The sequence below is a fragment of the Leptinotarsa decemlineata genome, unplaced genomic scaffold, assembly GCF_025532065.1.
Source record: "Leptinotarsa decemlineata unplaced genomic scaffold, Ldec_3_MD MMD2_tig00000251_RagTag_RagTag, whole genome shotgun sequence".
NCBI lineage: Eukaryota > Metazoa > Arthropoda > Insecta > Coleoptera > Chrysomelidae > Leptinotarsa > Leptinotarsa decemlineata.
The window spans coordinates 6,498,928-6,526,373 of NW_027412547.1; the positions used below are offsets into that span (position 1 = coordinate 6,498,928).

At 34.8% G+C, this 27,446-nt stretch overlaps 1 protein-coding gene across 6 annotated transcripts in view; it reads left to right on the plus strand.

Annotated features, from left to right (window-relative positions):
• Positions 1 to 27,446, plus strand: part of Atx-1 (Ataxin 1) — a 333,854-nt gene that overhangs the window by 123,321 nt on the left and 183,087 nt on the right. For 2 of the 6 annotated variants that reach the window (XM_074173589.1, XM_074173595.1), the window contains exon 3: positions 15,539 to 15,581. The exons of 2 other annotated variants lie outside the window; for them this stretch is intronic. The gene's annotated coding sequence lies outside the window, so the exon portion shown is untranslated. The remainder of the gene's footprint in view (positions 1 to 15,538; positions 15,582 to 27,446) is intronic. 2 more of the 6 variants (XM_074173590.1, XM_074173596.1) reach the window with 1 other exon arrangement.

Genomic DNA, 27,446 nt, shown 5'->3' on the forward strand with positions numbered 1-27,446 from the left:
ACAATCAATTCTTTCTATACTTGACCTCATTCAACCTTCCTCTCAAGTTCTGGAAAATTCAACAGATTACCCAAGCGCACCTATAACGCTTGAATTTAGTAGCAATATTAGAAATAAGTATATATGTAGGAATCTATTTTTTTATAATAAAGTGCAGTTGTATAGATTGAGGATTGTAGAATAAATTGAATATTTGAGATGATTCTTTGATCCAGTTTGCAATTTTTTTATTTTCATAACTGTATATTATCAAATAATGCATAAAATTCTAGTTTAAGTAAATATTTTGTGATTTTTCGACTTTGTGTACTGATTTTGGACATAGAACTTATTTACAAACATGAATTTTCGTGTACATTTTATTTCATGTGGAGAATGTTTCATTGATTGAAACGTAAACGGGTTCATACACACTTCCATAATTGAATTGATAATTATAGACTTCGTGAATTTAACGATTTGGTAATGTTAATTATTTCTATTGTTCCTATTCGTCAATCGAACAAGAAGCGGGAACAGGCCCGTGACGTCACCGGCCTACCACATTCCATTTTCAATAATTAATTACGGGAAAACGACGGTACTTAGAAAGCTGAAGCAAAGTGCACTGAACTATAACCCGAAAATCATGAAACAAGCCCATTGTTCCGCCAAATTAGTATTGACAATTTAGGAATGGGATTAATTAGTGAAGTTTGAAAAAATGAAGCACGTTTCTTTTCAACGGACTCAAATTCATTAGATTCACTAAAAGATATTCGATGATAAGGAACAATTTCTTCAACAATTCAAAATTGTGGTGTGTGAAATAGAGATCTCTTATTTAACAGCGAACAAGGATGTGGCTTTTCTTTATTGATTATAATAATAATAATATTTATTTACATTACAATAAAAGAAAAGGTACAAAAAAGAAGACATTCAATGGTAAATAAATACATACTACCCAACAAGGCAAGCCTTGGTAGTGGAAGTAAAACTTTACAAAAGTAATTGTATACATTCAATTAGCCTAATAGGGGATCTGGTCAAAGTAGACAAAATACCAAAAGGCGGACCTTGACTACAGTGAAATTATCTACGTAGATCCAGAATTTCGAAATCATATCAGAAAAATTAAAAGAAAATATGAAATTGAAATATGAGTTATGAAGTGTAAAATATAAAAATATTGTTGTGAAAATAAAATTCAAAATAGTGTTGTGAATATAAAATTTCAAAAATAGTGCTGTAAATATGAAATTGAGGATAATGTTGTATATATAAAATATCATGGAAAGAGTATCGGAAGAGTAATAAATAGTGCTGTTGATATAAAATTCAAATATGAAGTCTAAAGTATATAAAATATAAAAAATAGTGTTTTACATATAAAATGTAAAAATGGTGTTGCAAATATAAAATTAAAAGTAATGTATATGTTACGGTAAAAGTCTTTGGTAAAAGTATGAAATAATCTTAAAAAACCTTCTATTTCCTACTTTTACCGGTAATTGTATTTCTTGCTTGCTATTTCTTGGAAAGTGTTCCTATCCTTTTAGCGAGTTATCTTTGTGTTTTGTTTTCCTACGTTTTTCGTTTTGTGAACTGTAAATTACATTATTCTGGAACTGATTATTTGTGATTTAACAATGGAAGAGCGTTTTAATACCAAAGTACTTGAAGTGATGGGCAGTAAAAAGCACAATACGGTTTTGCTTACTAGAGAAAAGTACCAAATGTTAATAAACAGTGTAAATGTAAGTAAATCTAAAACCAGTAATAAATTACCAGATGACTACAGGCTGTTGAAAAAGTATGATGTCATGAAGGTTGGGGAAACTGAAAAACTAATTTGCCCCCTGAGTAAAGATGTACAGAATGTTGTGTATTATGTTCATAAGGAAGAACTCTTTGTATTGATTGACGGAGCACATAGATCTATTGGACATGGAGGTAGAACAAGAATGTTGAAGGAATTACAAAAGAAGTACAAAAACATCACTACAGAAATCATAAAGATCTATTTAGATCTGTGTGAAACTTGCCAGAAAAAATCCAAAGTTCCCAAAAAGGGTTTAGTAGTCAAACCTATACTGTCAAAAGAAATGAATAGTAGATGTCAAATAGATTTAATTGATATGCAAGCTCAAGCAGACAATGATTTCAAGAAGTTGCGAGTGTTCTTCTTGATATATTTTGTGCCTTTGGAGCTCCCAACATTGTTCAAAGCGACAATGGACGAGAATTCTCTAACAAAATTATAGAAGAACTGTGCAGTATGTGGACAGATTTGAAGATAGTACACGGTAAGCCCAGACACAGTCAGTCACAAGGATCCGTGGAACGTGCAAATCAAGACATCGAAAATATGCTGAGTACCTGGCTGGAAAACAACCAAACAAATAAGTGGTCAGAGGGTCTTCGATTTATACAATTCGCCAAGAACCGAGCTTACCATTCTGGAATCAAGTGCAGCCCGTATGAAGCCATGTTTGGGGTTCCTGCCAAAATTGGTTTGAAAACATCATCACTCCCTGGATGATGTTCTGGAAAATATTTCAAATGAAGAAGATTTGGAAGAGTTGGTATAACAAATAGAAGAAAACCAGTCGGGTCCTGATTCCGTAGAACATGAAGATGCAGAAGTGGATGAACCAAATGAGCTTCTATTAGCACAAATTCCAGAACAGCCATCAGTGAATGAGCCCAATGCGATTCCAGAAGAACCAGCTTCTAATGAAATTACAGAGATACAAGATTCTGTAGCACTTAAACGGGCACATGCTAAAGAAGGTCTTGAAGAGCAATCGAAAAAAATGCTTAAAACATCAAATGTAAGATTTCCCCCTGGAAATGTAGGTGATATGGTAAAATTAAGAGTACCCGATATTGACAGGGCAAGAAGTGATTATAGAAATGTTTTGGCTGTTATTATGTGTGTTCAAAATGAGTTGTATGAATTGGGTACTAAAGAAGGGCGACTGCCACAGATATATAGCAGAAATCAATTTACACTCTGCAAAGAATCATTCATTTCTCTAGATATGGTTCCAAATCTTCACATTTCATTGCGCAAGTATGTTAAAAAAACTTCATTGTCGGGTGGGCAAGGCTATCAGAGATGTGTTTGCAAAACTAAGTGTAAAACAGACAAGTGTAAATGTAAAAAGAATGGAAAGCTGTGTAATTCCAAGTGCCATGAGAGTTTGTCATGTCAAAACAAATAGTACAAATGTCATACAAAATTTGCCTCTTGTTATTAATTTAGCCAAAAAAACTTCTTGTTTTCAATTTAGGTTAAAAAATATCGTAAAAAGCCTCTTGTTTTTAATTCAGGTTTAAAAAAATAAATAAAAATTACACTACTTGAAAAACTATTTGATTTTATTGTTTTTATTTCTTATTTTCATTTTATTTTCTTACTTTTACCGCTGTACCTTGGTTATTGAATACAATTGCCGGTAAAAGTAGATAATTGAGAATAATTTCGTACATTTACCAGTGACTTTGGTGATTGTATACAATTACCGGTGATTGTATACAATCACCAATTATGTACTTTTACCGTAACATATATATAAAATATCATGGAAGAAGTTTTGAATCAAGAGAGAATAATGTTGTATATATTAAATATAAATACCAAGGAAACAGTAACGAAAGAATACTCATAATGGAAGAATACTTATAGGGCAATAATTTCTATGTGATTTTTTTTTCAATTCGATTTTTTTATAACAAATTGTAATATATGTTTTTTATATCAATATATTGATGGATGGAAAGACGTGACTGGGCGGGTATCCATTCCTCAATTTTTGCTTTAAATAAATGATGGGAATTATATTCTTTCATTTCATTTCACCTCTTGACATATTTATATTATTTTACAACAGGAGGTTGAAGGAGTTTACAATTTACCTTCAGATGGCTGTTACCGTTAGTCCTTGTTCGCCTCTAAATGTGCTTTATTTGTATTGAGTGAACAAAAAAGTGGAGTGATAAATGTTTTTATATGGTTTGACACGTTCGATTCCACCAAAAGCTGCACATATCAGAAATACGCCAAGGACTGTGGCTACTCCTCGTTTTTCGGTTCAATTCAGTACACCTCGAACTTCACTGTTCAAGAATGAACTTCCTGAGAACGTTTTTCCAAATGGATTCAATCTCCAGCGATACAAATCCGATGTGTGTGAATCGCTAATTTCGCACGAGAACCTTGAGGATTTTCCTGTAGTTTTGTCCTTAAAAAAATATGCGGTTCACTATCATGGAGATAGGAAACTGGACAAGGCCATTCAAACGAAACAATGATAATTCTACACACACTATGCATTTTTTTCTCGAAAATATTAATGCATGTGTTCATACGTGCTATTTGCGAGACGTCCTTGAATAAAACGGGCGGATGTTTTACATTTGGAGGCACATCATGAATATTATAACAATTACGTGGAACGTCTGCTTAAAAATAATTTATTTCAATTAAGTTACTTTTTATTTTTCATATCTCTGTGCACATGACGATGTTTGTTGAAGAGTTGATACCTCATCTAGAAACAATGAAATGAAAAATTATAATCAATAAAGAAACGTACACAATATAAAGCAAGAACTTGGTTGAAAAGTTATTAAAAATATTCGCATTTGATATTGGTGTATCAGAGAACAAACACTGTTCAATGTTAATGACAATAAACATCGAACGTGTTAGGAATCATACGTTAAAAGGTAAGACCTCGTTAATCTTTAGCTCGCACAAGTTTGGACTTCCGAGGGTAGTCGTTCGTAGGGGTTGACGAAAAAACAGATTTTTAAACAGAATAGTGCATATGAAAACGAAAAACTTTTAAAATGTCGAATATAGGAAACGACTAATAATTCCTCGCGTTCAATTGTGAGGCCAATCAATTTTAAACATATTTTTAAATAGAATAATGCATATGAAAACGAAAAACTTTTAAAATATCGAATATAGGAAACTACTAATAATTCCTCACGTTCAATTGTGAGGTCAATCAATCTCAAGGGTTTTTATTCTGAATAGAGATTCCACAAATAGAAAGGGTTATATTTTTAGGACTGACTAATTTTTGATATAAAAAAATTTTGAAATCTTCCAAAATAAGTAACTCTATACATAGATTTGTAGATTATGCAAAGAATCAACTTGAAGAAAAAGCCCTCCTGAAACAGCTACTTTCATATAAGCATTGAATTACACGAAAGAAAAATTCTTTCGAAACTAACACTTTTATATGAACACTGAATTATAACAGAAGACACTATTCTCTACTCAGTTTGTATTCCAAACATGGAATAAAATCAGTTATCATACACAGGAGTTCTACCTACAGTAAATGAATGGTATAAAATTGCACTTACATGAACACTGTCATCCTCACTTGTGGACATCGATGTTTCGCCGTAGAGCTCCTCAGTACCAATCTGGATAACATTATACGAAAAAATACACAATTCATTCATGAATTACGATTTTTATGACACGGAATAAGTTTGATCTACTTATGTCATCGATGACATCGTAATGACATTCATTCACCTATTTGATTGAATTCCAGCCAAGAGGAATCTAGTTTAAATAGAAAGGGTTATATTTTTAGGAATGACTGATTTTTCATACAATGAAGTAACTTTCAGACACAATCAGAAAGAAAAAGCCCTCCTGAAAGAACTACTTTCATATAAACATTGAATTACACAAAAGAAATTTTTTTCCAAACAAATACTTTTATATGAACACTGAATTATACAGAAAACACTATTATCTACTCAGTTTCAATACGTTTTGTTACTTCTTTGCATGATCTACACATCCATGTATAGAGTTACTTATTTTAAAACTGATTACTTCCTTCCTTTCTTTGGGAGATTCCCACGTTTTTGTATCAAGTTGGAGTAGTACAAAGCCAAAAACATTCTTTCCCAAAAAAGAGATTCCATATTTCTTCGTTTGTTTGAAGGTGGTTGACAGTGTTTCGTGGTGTATTTCATCAGTTCGGACTTCCATTGTCTAATATAACATAAATTGATTTGAAATTCATTGCAAGGTAAAACATCATCATTTGTGAAAAATTCAAGGCATTTCGTTGAACTACTAGGGGAAATCCGTCAGAGCAGGATCAACTGATCAGTTTTGACGTGGAAAGCCTCTATAACAACGTTCCTGTCGAAGAAGCACTTCGAATCATACAGAAGAAGCTATCCGAAGATGGGGATCTGAAAGATAGAACAAACTTACCGATACAAATATTCAGGGAATTTCTAGGATGCTGGGTACGAAACCGCTACTTCCAACTGAAGGACGAATTCTTCACGCAAAATGAGGGACTGCCAATGGGATCGCCACTTTCACCGGTTATAGCTAAAATATATATGGAGTGGTTTGAAACTCTGGCCATTGAAGAAGCCCACAAGAAGCCCCGAGTCTGATTGAGATACGTAGACGACACCTTCATAATATGGAACCATGGGAATGCAGAACTAGACACTTTCCTGAAGCACATCAACAACGTAAGACCTTCCATCACTTTCACAATGGAGAAGGAAATCCACAACGAATTGCCTTTCTTAGACGTATTGGTGAAGAGGACCGACACTTTATGGAAAACAACTGTTTATCGAAAACCCACTCACACAGGACAGTATCTGAGCCAGAAATCCAACCACCATCAATCGACTAAGAGAGGAATCATCAAGACTCTACTAGATCGTGCCTTCGGGCTCTGTAATACAAAGGAAGGTCTCGAAAGAGAAATAGGCATCTTCAAAAACGACCTTCAACGGAATGGTTACTCCAGAGTGATGGTAGAACAGGCTTTAGCTAGAAGACAGCAAAAGCTCCACAAGGAAGAGGAGCATCCACAACCAGTACTTGTACTTCCCTACATCAGAGGATTATCGGAAAGGATACGAAGGATTGGGTCCAAGTACAACATCAGGACCTGCTTGAGATCTGGGAACACCATCCGTAGCAGCCTCACGAAAACCAGGCCACCAAACGCGGACTGCGATTCCAAGAATTGCATTTACCGGATACCCTGCTAGTGCGGAGAATCATACATCGGTGAAACTAAGAGGCCATTGAGAGTTCGCATTGCTGAGCACAAGAAACACACACATCGAGGAGAAATCAGTAAATCCGGAATAGCAGAGCATGTTTGGACTCATCAACACAATATCAAGTGGACTCAAGCTGAAATCATCCACAAAGAGGAACACTGGTCCAGAAGAAAATGCAAAGAAACCGCGTATATGTTGTCCAACAACGCATTTAGTCAAGGTAGCGTAGGGATACGTAACATATGGAAACCTCTAATCAAACGGTGAATAAGGAGTTCTACGCCGCTTGCGAGAAGCAATACGAAGAAAACGTCTTGTATTGAGGAGAAACAATTAATAGCTTTTGTATCACGATAATACACTTGCCCACTTTTTGCGAAAAACAACACCGTAATCATGCCTCAGCCACCGTATTCACCAGATTCGGTCCCCTGCGATTCGTCCCAAGATCGAAGAGACTCATGAAAGTACGGCGACAATTGTGGAGATAGAAACCGAATCGATTATAGTGCATATCAGAACTGCTTTGAAGATTGAGAAAAAATGGTACAAGGGTATTATATCTACTTTGAAGGAGACGAAATAGGAATTGATGAACAGACGGCGGCTATTACAAACTGTTCACTTCCTCATTCAAGGTCTGAGAAAGGTTGAAAAGGCTGAAACATTCTGAAACACATCTTATCATAATATCACTGATATTTTTGGAAACTCTGGAAAGCTTTTGGAAATCCAGATTTGTAATTCTACTTAGATATTTCATGTGTGCACTGGCAATTTGTAACGTCTTCATTTTCAGAAAATCATCTCTTCTCATCATCAATGTTTTTCTCCTTTCTCTACCAATCATTATATTCATTCGTTTGAGATATTTTCTGTAAATTTCTAGGTTTTCATTCGCCTTTGAATATTTTTGTGGTGACTTTTCTGTTGCATGTACTATATTTATCATTGGTTAGGTTAGATTTTTTTCGTTAAAATAAATTTCATTAACTCTACTGCTGATAATATATTACAATTGTTGATTTCTCTATTAATAATCAAGGAATGAGATTTTATATCCTAGATTTTGCGTGTTTCTCATGAACCAATAGCAGCTAAAAAATTTGTTTGAGATATCCTAGAATCGAATTAACATATTTGTTACAATTTCATCAAGAGAAAAATAGCTTTGCAGTGGAATTGATGTGAAAAAAAGAATAAGAGTCTTACTACTATAGTCCAGTGAATAAGGGGGGGGTAAGAAGTTATGTTGGAGTACTGCATAAACGTACATATTCATGGTTTCATATTGGAAAGATGTCAGCTCATCTCAACCAAATATACAAATCTGTCAAGACTTACCTATATACGTGAATTTTGGTTTCATTATAAAAGTAAAATGATTGTTTTGAAAAAAAGTATACCTGGGTATGTAATACCTATTTGCAGTTTCCATTCTACTACATCTATATAAATATTGTTATGCCTCAAAGTTAAAAACGTAAAATGTGCTAGTATTCAACTGAATAATACCATCTTATCTGAACCAAAACTGATTTTGATCTATTGTTCACACCATATCATTCATAAATTCCCTCTACTTCAGCATAACGTATTTTTATATTTTCTGATAACAAGATATGAAGTCAAACACACATATGTGTATTTACTTCCGTCAATACGTGAGTTTCATAACTACCTATTCACTGCCTCCTAATGTGTTACTGCAACTGATACTGTCATTTGTCTATATCAGTCTATATCTATATTAAATGGAGAGTAAATGTTGGAAATAATGTCATCTTAGTAATAGTTGAGAGAAAAATTACAAGAAAAATCAAATACTCTGAACACTTCGTGTTAGGAATCACACGTTAAAAGATAAGACCTCGTTAGTCCTTAGCTCGCAAAAGTTTCGACTTCTGAGAATTGTCGTTCGTAAGGGTGTGACAACTGGTTGACGGAAAAACAGACAGGCTCCTACAATATTCAATGTATCTGAATATAATCAATATTCCTTCTGAAACTCTCAGAGATTCTGATCAATCGATTCCAACACCGAATAGTATACATCCTGTCAAATGTGAAAAGAGCTTTCTGGATTTAAGAGTAGTTCTGCCTACAAGATTCGCGTTAGAAGACGGTAAGAGAACTGATTTGCAATAATAATCTTGTAGTTTTTATCAACCGTTTCTGGGGATTTTCACTTTCTACAAACTCTAAAGAAGAACTGATTCACTCCACAAAAAACATTTTTGTTCAATAAATCTTGTATACAGTGGATAGTATTCCACGTCTTCCATTCCATTGCGTAATCTGTCAAGGAATGCACAGATGATTGTCAAGTCTTCCATAATTTTAATACAGACATTGAAGAAGCAGCCCAAAAACTTCTAGAATTTCGTTTCAAAGAAACCAAACAAAGAATAAAAGAGAAATAGTCTTTTAAAAAATGATATTACGAATACTATACATAGTTTACACGCCAATGAAGGTAACGTTACGATTATTAATCGATTCGAACAAGTGTAACAATATACTTTTGAAAGTTGTTAATGCTGTAATTGATTATATCAAACTCAAGAAAGATTCCACAACCAACTGGAAAAATTTTATAATAACAATTCAAAAAACTCATATTAATTGAAACAGATCTGACTCCATATTACAGAAGAATCACTATTATTGCTTCCTTCAAAAATACATAAACCACCAGCAATCCTTTGAATACTTAAAGTGAACTCAATGAAACCTTGGCACAATTTAGAATCATACCGTTGTCTGGGCAGAAAAGAAGTTTAAAAATCATATATTGGTGAGATTATCTGTTGGTGATTCATTCACAGAGGTTCTTCTATGTATAATAATATTTCATTCATCATTACGTCAAATATTGAAACGAATCACAAAACGGGAAAGTTCAGAGTATACTTGAAAATATTGAACAATTCAACAATGATATATCTTTATTGATCTTATCGACTTGGTATCAGACGGCTCAAAATATCAGTTACAATAAAAATTGTAACAAATAGTTACTTTTACTCATACTCATACTAATTTAATATTTTTCTCGATTTGATAAATCAATAGTATTTTGAGTTTTCAATATTTCTCCAAAGGTCTATTATCCTTTTGGAACCTTAGAAAAATCACTGTGGTGAGACACTGAACATGAAAGATAAGTATGTTTATTTTATATATCAACACAAAATTGCACGAGGGGATAAATGGAATGGTTGTACTCCTTCATTGATATTTGCATCAGAGAAATTTTAAAAACTTGTCTTTGACCTTCAAATAACTTTGTTTATCATTTGAACAAATCTGAATCAGAGAACACACCTGGTTATATCTTATCGTCTTTAAACTATTTATATAACATTAGAATTCTAACCACATTTTAACATTCGGTTGAATAAAAAGAAAATGGCAAATTCGTTTTGAACTATACAAAGTATAAACTCGTTTTCTCTGTTAAAAATAAAACTCATGTCGTACAATTAGAATTTCGAAATCTTTATTTCATTCACTTTATTTCATTCATTTCAGTATAATTAAACCATTATAGTTGAATTGGTATTTGTTCCTCAACATGCAGGTACCAACTTTTTCTTATTTTATTTGACAAACACTTCATTGTGAGATTCTCACTGAACAGTTTTACAAAAACGCAACACGTGTTTCGCCATACAATTGTATGTCGAAACATGTATAAAGACATGCCACACTCTTTTGATTTAGGAGCTTGAACTTATAGTTGATGCAACTGTAACTTCTCATTCGTATTTTTGATCATAACTTCAATTATATTTTTATTTGGATTCATTCATCTTGATAAATATAACGTTTTCCTAGAAATTTTCATTTCAAAATTCAATCTTCAACCCAAATAAATTAAATGCAATACATACTGCTGAAAAACAAACCCATTTAGTAAATACCGCATTATTATACTAAACTAATAAGTGACCATCAATCAAAAAGCCATCAACTCTTATTGCTACTTGCGACGGGGACTATACTCTCAGGTCACTCTAAAACCCAAATAGGCGCACCAAGTCGCACGGTAGACTTCATCCTTTTCTATCCTAATGCGTTCTCTGTCAGTTATGTACGCAGGTGGTGATATGTCACAAGTCGCTTCCTAGATTTGACAAGCTGTATGTTAACTCCATCAATTGATATATTACGGTGCAGAAGAAACGCCGTATGGTTATTTTCATTTTCTGCTACAACTTTTTTCAAAATATTTTTTGCAATTTTCATATTCCGTTCAGTCATTCCATTTGACTTTGCATTAGTTGGGGAGAACAATGGGCAATTTTTTTTATTTCCTGCGAAATGAATTGAGAAATTCCATCTGACACTGATATAAGTGTTATGCTATATCTTGGGAACATGGCTTTTGATTTTTCCATTGGCTGTTGACTTGTGGTGTCTCTAGATAATATCTTAATTTCAGTGAATTTGGAATAGAGAAATATCTCCAAGTCTGGTTAGGTATGTGTGGTATTTTGTTTTCATTACATGCATGGTCAGCCAAAAACTGATGCCTGACCTAATTTTTTTCTCTATTTGGGAGCCGTTTGCTCTGCCATTCCTTCAGTATCTCCGGAAAACTCTGAGGTGCCTGCCTTCAACTAGTTCTCTATAAAGGTTTTTTCTGAATGTATGTCATATTCAAATGAATAAAAGAGAAATTAAACTTTCTATGTTTTTTACCACTTTTATTAGTAACTAACGTTACTGCAGTTTCGTCCTAAACGGACATTTTCAAACTTATGCAATTAGTGACAAATAAAACAGAAAGTTTCATTTCTCTTTTCTTCATTATGATTTCCGGCTACATCCATCAATTTATGTCATATTCCTCTGTGCACGATTTGGGTTGTCCATAAATTGTTGATCTCCTTTGATTCAATGAATTTTTTGCATTTCCTGCATTCAAGGTATCCGTTGACAGCCCTATTTTGTTCAGGGATCCTCTCAATGGACAGTTGGAGCAATTCTCTGACGGTTCCTTCATGAAGAATTTTATGTGTATGTTCCCGGTACTCTTTATGTTTCTCAAAGACACATTTACCAATCTGGTTCCAAATCAAAAGTTTTGGTACCCCCACAACTGGTTCAGAGCCCGAGTATCCTGGTATCCAGTATAAAATTATTCTATTAATGTCCATCTGTTTCTTCAGTTCTTCACGGCATTTCCAGATCAGTCACTATATAACTTCAGGGTTTCGTCAGTACCTTAAGTTGGTGCTCTATCCTTGCCCATTGCAAGATTGCATTCGCTTAAGCCTGGAAGTCTGATATGTACTGACCTTATAGGTAACTGAAATGAAGATTTCTTCTAGCACAATGAATTCTAGCTGTAATTGCAAAGGCTGCTTCTCAAAAGCTTGGAACACTATTCCGAGCCAGAAAACTGTGCACACCTCAGCAACTTTTGATGCTTTATAAAGCTTAGAATAGACCTTCTTTCGAGTATTGTTCTCATGTATGGGGCCCCGCCCCTAATCATACCCTGTAGCTGCTGGATTCCATCCAGAAAAGAACCAAACGCCTGATTGGAGACGCGAACATCACTTGCAATCTTGATAGTCTGGGAAATTTTAAAGAAAGGTTGGGGATTTATCCCTCTTCTATAGATACTTCCACGGGAGGTGCTCTGGCATATTTGATTCCACCAACAGCGGTACATATCCGAAATACGCGACGGACTATGGCTGCTCATCGTTTTGAAGTTCAACTCAGTACACCTCGAACTCCACTGACTAAGAACTCTTTCATTTGGAGAACTGCGTTTTTGCGATATGAACTTCCTGAGAATGTTTTTCCAAATGGATTTAATCTCCAACAAATCAAATCCAATGTGAATCCCTACATGAGCACAGGTACCGCTCTCAGAGCGCCTTGAGGATTCCTCTGTAGTGCTCAAAAAAAAACTACCGTTCCATATTCCTGAGCTAGTTTAAATCATTTATTAACTTCCATATGATTATGTATTTCAACTAGCATCATTTATGCGACTTCAATTTTATTTCTACCAGTGAGTTGCCTTCAAAAATAAGATTATTCAGAATGGTAGCTTCTCTTTAATATCCCTGAAACATTATACAAATCCACCTTATAGTATTAGCTCATTAACATATAATAAATCAGTTTGTCAATATATTTTTTACTACCACTATTTTACTATTGAATTTATACACTCTATACACGGAAAAAGTTTATTGTAATGTTTTAGCGAAGACACATAACTATGTACTGAGGTTTGAATTTTCAACTGACTCGACATCAGATGAAGTGGTTCATTTTAAAAGATTCAAATAATAATTTCACCTACAACATCCAATTCAGTACCTGTGGACCTGTGATCTGTGGACTGTAACTCTTTGGTTTCATCCTTTGAGATTAGGTTACATTAGGTCATCCTTTGAGATTAGGTTACAACCTAGTTTTCTGCAATTTTCAAAAGTAATATATTTGACACACTTTCTGAATCAGTTTGGAAATCCAGCAACCTTCCATTTATCTGTAATTTAATGAGCCTCTATTTCCTGGATCCTTCTACTTGTCCGCCTTTTCTTCGTCTTCCTGCATATCTTCGATGACCTTGAATTATTTCCCAACAGTTATTCATGGTATGAGTTTTGCCATATCTATTACAATTCTCAATACTTCGAGAACAATGTCTGTTTTTGATTTGGACTTCACACTTATTCAGAACTTGCCTTTCACTTTGGACTGGATTCATCAGCATATCACTCAGTATTGTTGTACTCATGACTTCGCTCCTTGACTTTGCGGACTCCATTATTTTGCACAGCTCTTCTGGTCTGTTCAAAAGCAGATTGTTCTCTTCTGAAATACTTTATCGGACAACATCATTCCTTGTGATGCATTGTTTGGAACATTTAATTTAGTAAGGAATATCACTGGAGTTATATCCCAACACAAAACATTTATGTTTTAACACTTCGACACGCGGTTCAATCACCAAGTGATCATCTTCAAGAGGAAGATTAAACTATAACATCCAATTCAGTACCTGGAGTGACCTTGGCAATTGGTACACGCAGGTGAACACTGTAACCCTACTTTTCTACAGCCGCATTTGGCACTACTGGCAGTCGTTACTATTTTCCAAAAATTCATAAATTTCCTCCATCGCAGAGTTTACAGCGTAGCCTCACTTTGTGAACGCCCAATTTTATCGTCAGTATTAGGTCTTAGAAAAGACTTGTAACAACTATCATGGTATTTAGCATCAGCAGCTAATTTCAAAATATTTTCTTTAAAATAAACCGAAGACTCTGCGGTTTCTTTTTCTCAGCCTGTACATCTGCTTCATCGCCACAAAATGATCAGTTTCTTTTTTAAATTAAAGCTGGATTCACTTACTCGTGCTCTATGTCGAGGTGGACTTACTTTTGAAGTACTGGTCTGTTCATCTTCACGTTGTCTTTTTGCTGCGGCAATTGAAGTTTTCCAGGTGTATGATATTCGGCAATCCACGTGAATTGTAACGGACTTTAGACTTCTTCAATAATCAGTAAACTCATCACTTCTCGCATCACTTGCATCGTTTGAAGTTTGCATTGCACGATCAACCACAACACCTTCAGACAAAAGCTTAGAGCAAATAAACCCAAATTGCGATTTTTTTTTCAAATATTAATCACTAAAAACTCTTATAGTAGACGCTTGTAATAAATACGTATATTCATACGAACTTAACGTTTAACACTAAAAGAAGCACATGGACAACGCCACATGGACAATAGAATAGGTAGCCAGAAGGACTGACGGTCCTTCAAATGTATATTTTATGAATATAGTATATACATAAAAGAGACACAAACAGGCATTTTTACTTGCTCAAGTACCTGAATGTGTCTATACGTTGATAATGTGTGCATATTATATAAAACGTGACTTTTACAATTGGGATATCTCAGAAACGGTGATACTAATCGAAAAAATTATTGAGACCATTTTTGTAGAAAATTTAGAGATCTACAACTTTGGTTTCAAGTATTTTTTTCATAAAACCTACCGTTTTCAAGGAAAACTCAAAAAAACTGAAATTTTGACCTTAGACCCCGAATAACTTTTGAAGCGCTCATGGGACAGATTGAGACTTTCAAATTTCTATTTTTTATGGTAAAATAAAGGTCTTCACCAAAATTTAGCTCTGTCGCAATTTTCGTTAATTCAATATTGTATAATGACCGGACTATCAGTTGACTGAAGAAGATTTTGTAGCGCTGCAATGGAACACTATCATCTTCAAGTGTCTTATTCCCAAACTTTGAAGTCCACCATGGTCTTCAGGTACATGAAATTTTATATTGTTACCCTTCCATATATGATTATATTGTGTAGCGATCCTATGAATGGTAATTGATTCAATAGAACTTTGATTATTCTTCCACAACAAGCCACGTCATAAGATCAAAACTGATCATGTTCATTGTTTCAGGTCCCCTCAAATTCTCATTCAGCGATAAATTAATTCGGAGTACGTAAGTAATATCACATTATATAGGCATGATTGAAATTACTTAAATCTTTGTGTGATTTTTGTTTTCACTACCTATATCTATAATCAGCTTAAAATGTTTTTTGTTCGTTCTTTATATTATGATTTCTTATCCTTTTAGCAATTTTTGAGTAGATCCATTCTAACGTTTTTTCATTAATCAATACTTCTGTATATTTTCTATATACTTTCATTTTATATTATTTTGAATTATTCAAGATTAGGAAGGCGAATAATTATATCAAATTATAATTTGATATCTCAATTTTATCACCGCTAGAATGAAAAACAATAACGTGACGATATATATTCTTATTGACAAAATTAATTCGATTCGTCACGCTTTAAACGATGATATACAGAAACATTTATATCTAGTTGGCCAATAGATGAGGTGAGATTTCAAAAGCATGATTCAACATATGAGTCATTGATGAGCTAAAATGTATCTACTCATATTTATTGACCGCAATACCATGTTGAATATTTGGGAGACATATGATACGTCTTGAAAATGTGAAAAATGAGATTCAGCCTGAAGTGAAAACTGGTGCAAGTGAAAATCTTGGAAAAGTGACTACGAGTCAAGTGGGAGACGGGGAATATATATATATATATATATATATATATATATATATATATATATATATATATAGGGTGTCCCATATAAAATTCCGCTGGCAAATATTTGAAAAATGAGATAGAATATCCATATTTCGTGAAGGCAGATGATTTTGATGTCAAAGGGTCCTCTTATTTGCGAAGAAATCCAGCAATAGGCGTCATCCATTAGGGCGTCGCGACATCGACGCCAATTTTTTTGAATGGTAACCTAGATTTTCCGATTCGTTTTTGGATTCTGCATTAAATTCTGAATTTAGCCATATAGCACACTTGTTGTTTTCCTTGAATACTGATGAAAAAAAGGCAATTTTATTGCATATTATAAAGAGGCCATGAATAAGTCAAAATGAATGCAATAATACGAGTTTAATAAAATGAATCCATCAGTTATTATTCCATTGTATGTTCAATTTTATCTAGTTGCGTATTTCTGTACAAATTAAAATAAATGTTTCAAATTACCAAAAAATACGTTACTTTGACCATAACTCGACTAACATGATGATAACGAAATCAATTAGTGATAACAAGAATCATTTTACTGCCTCCCTTCACGTAGAATACACATATTGCATCTTTTTAGTAATTCCCGATTCGTGACAGCTAAAAGCATTTCTCGCGTTATGGAAGCACAAACATTTGTGATACTATTTTTCAAATCCTCTACATTTTGTGGACGGTGCATATAAACATCCCCACAAAAAGAAATCTAGTGGAGTAATATCTGGACTTCGAGCTGGCCATGGCATTGGACCCTTATTTCCAATCCATTTCTCATTAAAAGTATCATCCAAATATTGGGTAACTATTCTATCATTATGTGGAGGTGCCTCATCTTGTTGAAACCACATATTCAGTCGAGTTTGTATTGGTAGATTCTCCAAGATATTCACATGTAGAAACACCAAGTACCTCTCCCCATTGAGAATTCCTTCGAAAAACTGAGGTCCTATCAAATAACCATCAACGATTCCGTACCAAACATTAACCCCCCACACAGACTGAAATCTCGTTTCTTGCACCCAATGAGGGTTCACGTCAGACCAATAGTGACGATTTTGTTTGTTTATTATACCGTTGTTATGGAAACGGCTTTCATCACTCCATAATATTTTTTTCAGAAACTGATCATCATCATGAATGGAATGAAATTCAGTCTTCTATCAGCATCTCCTGGATATGGAAATATATTTTAGTTATTAGAAATGAAACATGAAGAATATCAACTGGATGTAGTTTTGAACCAAATATATTTTGTATGGATGGAATTTGTTTTTGACAAAATTTCCAAATGTTACAATGCATTGCTACTTGTTTGATAGAACTATATGGTTCCAACACCATTTGACCTAGCACTGCAACACTGTGATTCTCATCAGTAGCCATTGTTGGATTTTTTCGCTTCCGTTCATTAAAACATCCATTTCGTGCCAAAGATTTGGCTGAGCCAGCGAATGTTTTGTCTGACGATAATTTTCTGTCAGGATACCGATTAGCGTATATTCTCACTGCTTCTTTTGAATTCCTTCTTGCTTCGCCATAAATACATATCATATCCAACTTTTCTGCATTTGAAAATTGAACCATTTTTCAATTTTACGAAAAACCAACACAAAACTGAATACACTTTCGTAAAATCAGACAGGTCTTCTGACAGATCGATAAATACATTATTGCATTTATTCATGGTCCCCTTTATAATACGCAAGCAATAAAATTGCCTTTTTTCATCAGTATTCAAGGAAAACTACAAGTGTTCTATACGGCTGAATTCAGAATTTAATGCAGAATTCAAAAACCAATTGAAAATACTGGGTTACCATTAAAAAAATTGGCGTCGGTGTCGCGACGCCCTAACGACGCCTATTAATACTATCTTCAACGCAATATGAGAAAAAGCATCAACTTCCTCTTGTGACGTTCTTTGTCGCAGGTCAGTATTCAATGGCTCGTTAGCGGCGTCCTCAAGGGACATAATGGGTAGAAATATTGCAGTGACTTCGTGGATGAATTGCAGTGCTTGACACGACCTAGTTGCTTTCTTTGATGTACCGGCAGTTTTGCATACCGAATGTACTATAACTGAACACCGTGCAAACACAAATGGGACAGAAAATTAGCAAAAATTTTCCTTTTCGAAATAGTAACTTCTGAATGCGAAGGGTCATAATTGCCTGTACGATTTTCATAAAATTCGTCCTTTATATCAGTAAGAACATGAGATCAACCTCCTGCCTTAGGCCTACATAACCTAACCTAACGTAGCTTAACCATTACGAAAAATAACAATAAACATGATTCTTCAATTTTCCACAAACCATCTTACACGGACATTATCAAACATAATTCCTCCCCACACCCGTACCAGCATAAAGTTGCTGCATTCAATAGTATGCCTCACAGTATATTGAATATTCCACTGTCTGAGGGTAATTTCCAGAAAGAGCGCTGCGTTTGATTGAACAAATCGCGGTCAACAACGGTTATAAGGTAGATATTATTAGACTCCATTCTTTCCAAAAAACGACAAAAGCAAGCCATGGATATGGTCTACCCAAATTCCAGATGCAATAGCGTCAGTTATAGGAAATTGTCATATTTGGGTGAACCCACCAATAATATGTCTCGTTTTTTGAAGAAAGAATACGTAAACATAGCTAACAGAATGAATAATAGTCTAAGTAAATTTATTAAAAACAATAAAGACATAACTTCGGTGTTGGATAGATCAGGAGTAGGTATATAAGCTGACTTGTGGCTCTTGCTCAAAATTGTATATTGGTCAAACAGGAAGAACATGTTCCCAAAGAATTAAAGAGCATAGAAGTCATTTTGTAAATAGCAAGACCAATTCCACATTGGCAAACCATTGGCAGGAGGACGTGAGTTTAATCACAAATAAGACGTGTTACATTCAGAAGAGAAGAATTTGAAACTCAATCTTCTTGAATGTTCAGAAATTAATAGATTCAGGAATTCGGGTAATTTACTGACAGATCAATTAGAATTGAATAACTCCACGTTACTAAATATCTTTTCAAATGTGGAAACTGGAACATAAGCTCAGGTAATTCCATTATTTACAAACTTAGGTAAAAATCAGGTACTTGAAATGTAGGCACTTGAAATGCAGGTACTTCTAATTGTAAAACTAGATATATTAAGCATTCAATATGTAGAATATAGTTTGTAGAGATATGCCCGAAAAAGCCATTGTATGGCGAAACACGTGTTGCGTTTTTGTAAAATTGTTTAGTGAAAATCTCACAATGAAGTGTTTTTTAATAATGTTATATTTGTCTGTATTTTTGGATCTGGCAAAAGCCTTTGATACCGTGGACCGTTTGTAACTCTTAAAGGCCTTGAAAGACATAAGACGCCGAGGAAATGTTACTGACCAATTATTTATCAGAACGTAAGCAAGTGTCGATATTTTGTGTTAAAGATGACAATGAGCGAATAGTCAAATGTGGCATTCCCTAAGGTGCGGTTTTACTCCGTATGTATGTATTTTACTCCGCAGATTCTTGTACTGACGCCAAAAAGAAAGTTGAAACATATTTCTTGAACACAATACACCCATGAATTGTTGACAATAATTTAAAAAAAAACATTTTCATACCAAATGGATGGACTACCTGGTTTCACCACCTTAAAAATAAATAACTTTCATACATCCTAAAAATGATATAACTACTATACAAGCAACAGATAAAATCAAATATCTAAGATGGGATCGGCATATCCCTCAAATAATGAAAACCCTGAGGATCATTTTCTACAAATTTGAATGTCTATCTGGAATTATGGATGTATCACAACTTAGATTAATTCATTTTGATTGGATTGATGGTAGACTGAATTATGTCATGTTGGAATGGGGGCTGGAGGGATAGTGCTGCCAACACCTACACAGAAAAACTGAGCACTATGCAAAACGCTTCTTGAAGATCATTCATAAAAAGAATCGAAGATACTCCAATGAACCCCTCTATGAAGAGACCCACGCCAAATATACTTTCACAAACTGGTTCTTCACTGTTATGGAACACACACCCGTATAAGACTGAGCTTCGAGCTTTCGTTTATCTTTCTTTCCAATTTTTACATATATCACGCAGCTATACTTTTCCTTTAACCCATCAGATACTGCAGCAGCAGAATATTCCCTCAACTATGATCTGCAAAAACTTTTTGAAATATCAGACGAACATTTATTGAAAATCAATCTAAAAAAATTCCATAGCTATACTTTTTTGTAATGATAGAATCAGAGGCATCTTTGAACATTAGTATGACCAATGAGATTATTTCTTTCAGAACATCAGCTAGAAATCTTGGTTTGATAATTGACAATAAACTCAAATTCGCGGAGCACGTCACATCAAAGTTGAGAATTGGTTATGCTAATTTGAAAATGATCTACCCCCAGAGAAAATTTCTAAATCAAAGCACAAAGAGAGAACTATGTGATTCAATAGTTCTCTCACACATGAAGTTCTGTGATAGCATATATGGACCGTGTTTAGGTAATAGAGATTCCCGACGCATTCAGAAATTACAAAATTCTTGTTTGAGGTTGATATTTGGTATAAGGCGACGACAGAGAGTGTCGCATAAACTGAAGGAAATAAACTGGATGAATATGTATAATCGAAGACTACTTCATACAACCTGTTTCTTCTATAAAATTTTGAAATATGAAAAACCTCCTTATTTACAGGAACTGAAAACTCCACGACAAATATCGTCTTTCTCTGGTGGTCGAGAAGGACTACATCAGGCATATTAGCTTGTATGAGCCTGAGGGTGGGGAACGAATAGTTCCAATAGGTAGGGCAACACCGGTGTCTCATCAGTACCGTAAGAGTGCCATAGGTGGTGATAAAGCACTCTTAGGGCCGCGTTATGTCAATGGATATAGCCTGAGACCGCATATGCTGAACATGCTGATACCAAGTGCATAAGGTCTCAGACGCCTTACAGTAAGCCCTGCACCGTGTATCAGGGCTCTAGACCTACCACGCGACTGAGGTAGACACCATCCTGGCAGGCCATGATGAACCCCTCAGTTTCCGACCTCAGCCCACTCGACTTGAGTTGAGGTTATCGAGTGTTCAAGGTGCAAGAATTCGCCCTAAGGACCTCAACAACCTGTAAGTCAGCTACACCTGACGATACATTAGATTCAGCCATGCAGGGTTTTGATTACTTCATGACCCAGAAAGGGTCTCACAAGTAGCTAGGGAAAGGATGTAGGTCTATCACGCCAAAGCCCTGCATTACCATGACAAGACTTTCTATGATGAGAAGAAGTCCGGTATCCCGGATGTTCCTTTAATGACAACTGAAGGGCTGAAAGTCATACATTTCGTCACAGATACTTTAGGAGGAATCGTACCTTTCCTTATGCAGATCTGCCCTGCTCCTAAATGTCAATTACTATGACAGAAAAACACAATGATAATAGAACTGTTGGGAATTTGTTCGAGGGTAATCCTGAACACATCATTGATGGGAACAATAAAGATAGGCATTGTCCAAATTGCTCGTAAAAATTGGGACAGAGCTCCTTATATTTCTTCATAGCTGATTCTTCATTCTGGAGCCCCAACTTCATATAGGACGACTGGAAATCTCTTTTCGGCCATGTTCTGGAAATCAGTTTATCATTTACCAAAAATGAAAATGCAGAAGAAACTCAGAAATATAGGTTATTTATTTATTAGCAAATGTCAAATGTCATTATTTTACCGCTGTTGGCAACCATGGGGTCGCATCACTTAACAAGGTCAATTCGCAAAAATATAATTTTCAATTTTTTATCGATCTTTTTTGGGTATTTTCACCTCCCACAATTTTCATATTATTTTCATATTGTGGAAGGTGCAAATACCCGGAAAAGCTCGATAAAAAACTGATTTTCCTCCACAAAAAATTACTTTCATTCAATATATAATATTCAACTTAATAAAATTATCCGTAAACCAGATACATGACGAAACAATATTTCAATGTGTACTCCAATCTGCTACAATTCGTTTAAAGAGTAAATCATTCACATCGCGTTCGGAGACCAGGGGAAATAATGGACTCCTTCCGATGCGAATACAAACGATTTTCGCTTTTCCATTATCGGCGAAGCGAGTAAACACGATTGAGTAGTCAACAAGTAGAAAGAGGAACACGTAGGTCGAGTACGAGACAGCGTATCGTCGTACCACAGAGCTCACGAATCAGCGTGTTGTTGCCACGTATCCGAAATTGTCGTATATCTAAATACATTTCCTTATCGGCTTACCAAAATATCTGTTATTTATTTTCGATATCATAACGTAAATAAATAAAATTACATCACAACTGGGAATGTTTTCATAACTTCACCAGAATTTGAATCGAGTTCAAATAACTATTATTAACGTTTTTAAAATTAAAAAAAATCGTTGTTTTTCAATTTTCTCACAATTTTTCACTATTTCATTTTTCACTGTTTGAATTTGATTTGAATAACTGGTTGACTGATGAGTTTGAAGAATTGTTATCACTGCGTAACATATATCGAAGTCTCCCCGACGGTCTCGGTGAAACTAAGAACCATTGAAAGTCTGCGTTGCTGAGCACTAGAAAAACACACAGCGAGCAGAAACCAGCAAATCGGGAATAATAGAGAATGTTTGGACTCAACAACATAACATCAAGTGATCCCAAGCTGAAATCATCCACAAAGAGGATCACTGGGTCAAGATAAAGTTCAAAGAAGCTCCATATTTGTTGTCCAGCGACGCACTCAACCAAGCTAGCGTGAAGATACACAACTAATGAAAACCTTTAATCAAGCGGAAAAACGATCAACTCCCGCTAAACCGGTGAAGCGGAGAGGGGAAAGAGGGGATAAGTGAAAGCGTTTGAATGACGTCGTGAAATAACTTGGTTTGGAGATCTTTTTCAATTTTTTATCTCATTTTCAATTATTCAATTTTTGATACTCTTGCTTATTTTTATTTTATTGTAATTTCTTATCACATTTTATTGCTCAATGATATTTTTAGCTATCCATATTATATTATATCATATTAGACAATGGAAGTCCAAACTGGTAAAATTCACCATGAAACATTGTCAACCACTTTTAAAAAAATGTTAATGATAATTTTGTTTTATTAATTGTCAACTGATATTCTTGGTATGCCAATATTGTGATAAAAAGTCGTTCTAACTATGCACGACTTTGAAATTTTGAGGTGGGGGGCCATCTAGATACTAACTTTTCACCCTAATTAGTGTTCATATGATGTCTATTTTCTAAGAATGAAGATTCCCAAAACAAATAGTACTCCTACCCTCAGAATTATAACAACCTTGGTTTGTTTCGGGTAGAATGTTTCTACATTCACCAACATCTTGTTAACGTAAATCATTCAGAAATACTAGTTGTGTTCAATAATCTTTATACTCCAAGTGACCTCACAAAAAATCTGACAGATTCAAATCGGCTAACTTCAAAGGCCGCTACACTCTTCTTCTTCGTTTATCCAATTTTGAGGAAATGCTCATTCATTCCCGTGTTAGGAATCACACGTTAAAAGGTAAGACCTCGTTAGCCCTCAGCTCGCACAAGTTTCTCTTCTGAGAGTTGTCGTTCGTATGGGGGCGACAGCTGATTAACGGAAAAACAAATTTTAAACAGATTTAAAAAAAAATACTAACTGAGAGCAAATATATAGTAATAATGTGTCCTATTTGTTGAAATACCTACACAAATTCTCATTGTAACGCTCATTAATGTCTGTCAGTATCTAATAGCAATTGCAAGAATATTTCCCTTCAACATTCCAGCCACACTTTCAAGCCCTTCAGAATATTGTTTGAGAACTTCGAGAATAAAGTTTGGTTTTCGTCGAGTGGCTAACAGTATCGTTCACAAAAAGCGAACACAAGAAAAACAGGCGTGAAAAAACAAATGCGTTCATTGAATAACTCATGAAATAGCAAAGTCTGTCAAAATTATCTTCTTTCCACTTGAGCCACAAGATGAATTTTATACGGGTAGAATGTATAGAATTTTACAAGACATCTGATGTTGCACAAAATGATTTTTTTATGTAGGAAATTAGTTTTGTCATCGACTTTTAAAGGATTTCTTTCTACCTTTTATATTCTGAAAAAACTAAAATTTTAACGGAGAACTTTATGAACGTATGGAAACGGTAAACCCAGATATGTTTGTTTGAAGGTGGTTGACAATGTTTCGTGGTGTATTTCATCAGTTCGGACTTCCATTGTCTAATATAATATGAATTGATTTGAAATCCCTGAAAAAAAAATAAAAGATTAACCGAAAATAACAATTTTACTAAAACAAAAAACTGAAATTACAAGGAAATAACATACAAGCTACAACCCGAAAATAAAAAAAATTGAATAATAATAAAAGCTGAAAATTAAAAAATATTATTAACAAAAATGAAAATGAAAAAATAAAAATAAAATTAAAAGATTCCAAACCAAGTTACGTCACGACGTTTCGATTGTTAGTATCCACAATCGTCTTCGGGTGATAACAGGACTTATTCCTCCGAGATCTGACTATTTATAGGTCATTCCGGTGCTTTTACCTTTCACCTATCCCCTCTTTCCTCTTTCCGCTCCATTGGTTTTAGCGGGAGACGGCCGTCGGCGGGAGTTGGTCGTTTTTCTCTTGATAAGAGGTTTCCATATTCCTTGAATTTTCTCCTAAACCAGTGTTTCTCTTTGTGGATGATTTCAGTTTGAGCCCATTTGATATTATGTTGAGTCCTAACATCAACAATGTAAGTCCTTCCATCACTTTCACAATGGAGAAAAAAGTCCACAACAAATTGCCTTTCTTAGACGTATTGGTGAAGAGGACCGACACTAAATGGGAAACATCTGTATATCGAAAACCCACTCACACAAGAACAAAATTTCAGTTTTTCATTTCAATAAAATTGTTATTTTCGGTTAATCTATTATTTTTTTTTTCAAGAAGTTCAAATCATTTTATATTATATTAGACAATGGAAGTCCGAACTGATGAAATAAACCCAGATATGTTTCTGTGTGTATTTGATATATTTTCAATATTTGACATATTCGAGAAAGTTCGTGAATGAAACGAATAGAGAAGGAAAGATGCAAGAAGATAAAATATTGATTTTCCGATTCTGAAGATAAGGCATATTTTGGTCTCCAAGACATCAAGATAGTATTCTTCGAATTACATTTTTCATCAGCAAAAAGCGTTAAGTATCTATAAATTCCCGTTTATCAAAATTCAAGCAAATTTGTCAAATATGTCAACAGCACATGACTGAATTTGTCCAGTAATCAGAGTAAACTTGAAGTTCGCTCTTTCTACATCCATACACAGTTCTACATTGCAATCATTTGGTCCGTATTGTTATTCCAAGCGCAAGCACTACAGAAAAATCTTCGAGGCTCTCTGAGAGCGATGCCTGTGTGAAAGTAGCGATTCACATTGTATATGAATCGCTGGAGATTAAATCTATTTGGAGAACCGTTCTCAGGAAGTTTATTCCACATGAACGCAGTTATGCAAATGAAAGAGTTCTTATACAGTGGAGTTTGAGGTGTTCGATGTTGACCCTCAAAACGATGAGCAGCTACAGTCTGTCGCGTATTTCTGATATGTGCAGCTCTTGGTGGAATCGAATAAGTCAAGTCAGTCTAACACCTCCCGTGAAAGTATTTATAGAAGAGAGACGAATCTCCAACCTTTCTTCGATGTTTCAGACTACCAAAGTTGCAAGTGATGTTCGCGTCTCCAATCAGGCAGATGGCTCTTTTTTGGGTAGAATCCAGCAGCTACAGAGTATGCTTAGGGGCGGAGCTCCATACATGAGAACAATACTACAAAGAAAGTCTGATCTGAGCTTTATGAAGCGTCAGAAGTTGCTGAGGTGTGTACAGTGTTTTGGTTCGAAAATGTGTTTCAAGCTTTTGATAAGTAGCCTGTGCAAATCCAGAGACATGATTATACCAAGACATACTGGTGTCCATTTTAACCCCAACAAACTTATCAAAGCAGAAAGCGGAACTGTGAGTACTCACATTTTCTATATCCGGTTCGAAATCACTTCTAGATCCTCATCAAGATATGCAGCCTCCTGTTGCCGGTGAAGATGTGTATCCGCAGTCAATGTCCTGGAATCCACATGGAATGACAATACAAGTATTCTATCATCAGCAAAGCAATATATTGGATTTTTGTTTTTTTTTTCAATAAGTCGTTGATATACAATAAAAAAAAGGTTCTAGACAATATGGATACCTGGGGAACATCAGCGTTGATGGTAAAAATATTCGAGAAATATCCATCGATGGCCCCTTTCAGGAAGCTGAAGAGCCATACACAAAAATGATCCGAAAAGCAATAGCTTCAAAGTTTGGTCAGCAAACCTTCATGCCACACACGGTCAAAGGCCTTAGAAATATCAAGCGCAATAGCTCTTGACCCTACATGTTTTTTTGATTGCGTTATTCCAAATATGGGTGACATACGACATACAAGTCGCCTGTTGATTTCAGTTTTCGAAAGTCATATTGATGATCGCTTGAGATGTTAATGCCTTCCAAATATTTATTGAAATGATGGTTTACATCTTTCTCCATTATTTTTGATATAACTGATAGCAAAGCGACTGGCTAAAACTTATTTGGAAGACTTTTCTTGTCCTTTTTGGGAATAGGCTAAACGCGAGCAAGAGAAGGAGAAACCCCTTCCTTGTAGGACAGGTTGAAAACTCTGTTAAATACTGATGCGAGTTCATTTCCGCATTTTCCAAGTACGATGACGGGTATTTCATCAGGACCAGACGCCTCGTTGATATTGAGCTTTGTCAAAATCCGCCTGACTAGACGTTGTCGAAAAGTAATTTTCGGTAATGTGGATTCTAGAGGATTCTAATGGATCTAGTGCATTCATTGAAAACAGCCTGTGTAACTTCTTCAGCTCCGTTTCGATTTTTTTTAAATATGGCTACAAGTTCAGCAATGCATTCTCGAGTAAACAAGCTGATACTAGTTTTGGCCACTAACAGTTTGACTCACGTCCAGTTTACGGAATGAATATGAGTCGTAAGTTAACACCTATTTATATGGCTTCAAGTGCATTACAAGTATGATTTGTTGTTATATATGATGTCTGAAATTTATTTTAGCTCACTATGGTTAGAATTCTTTA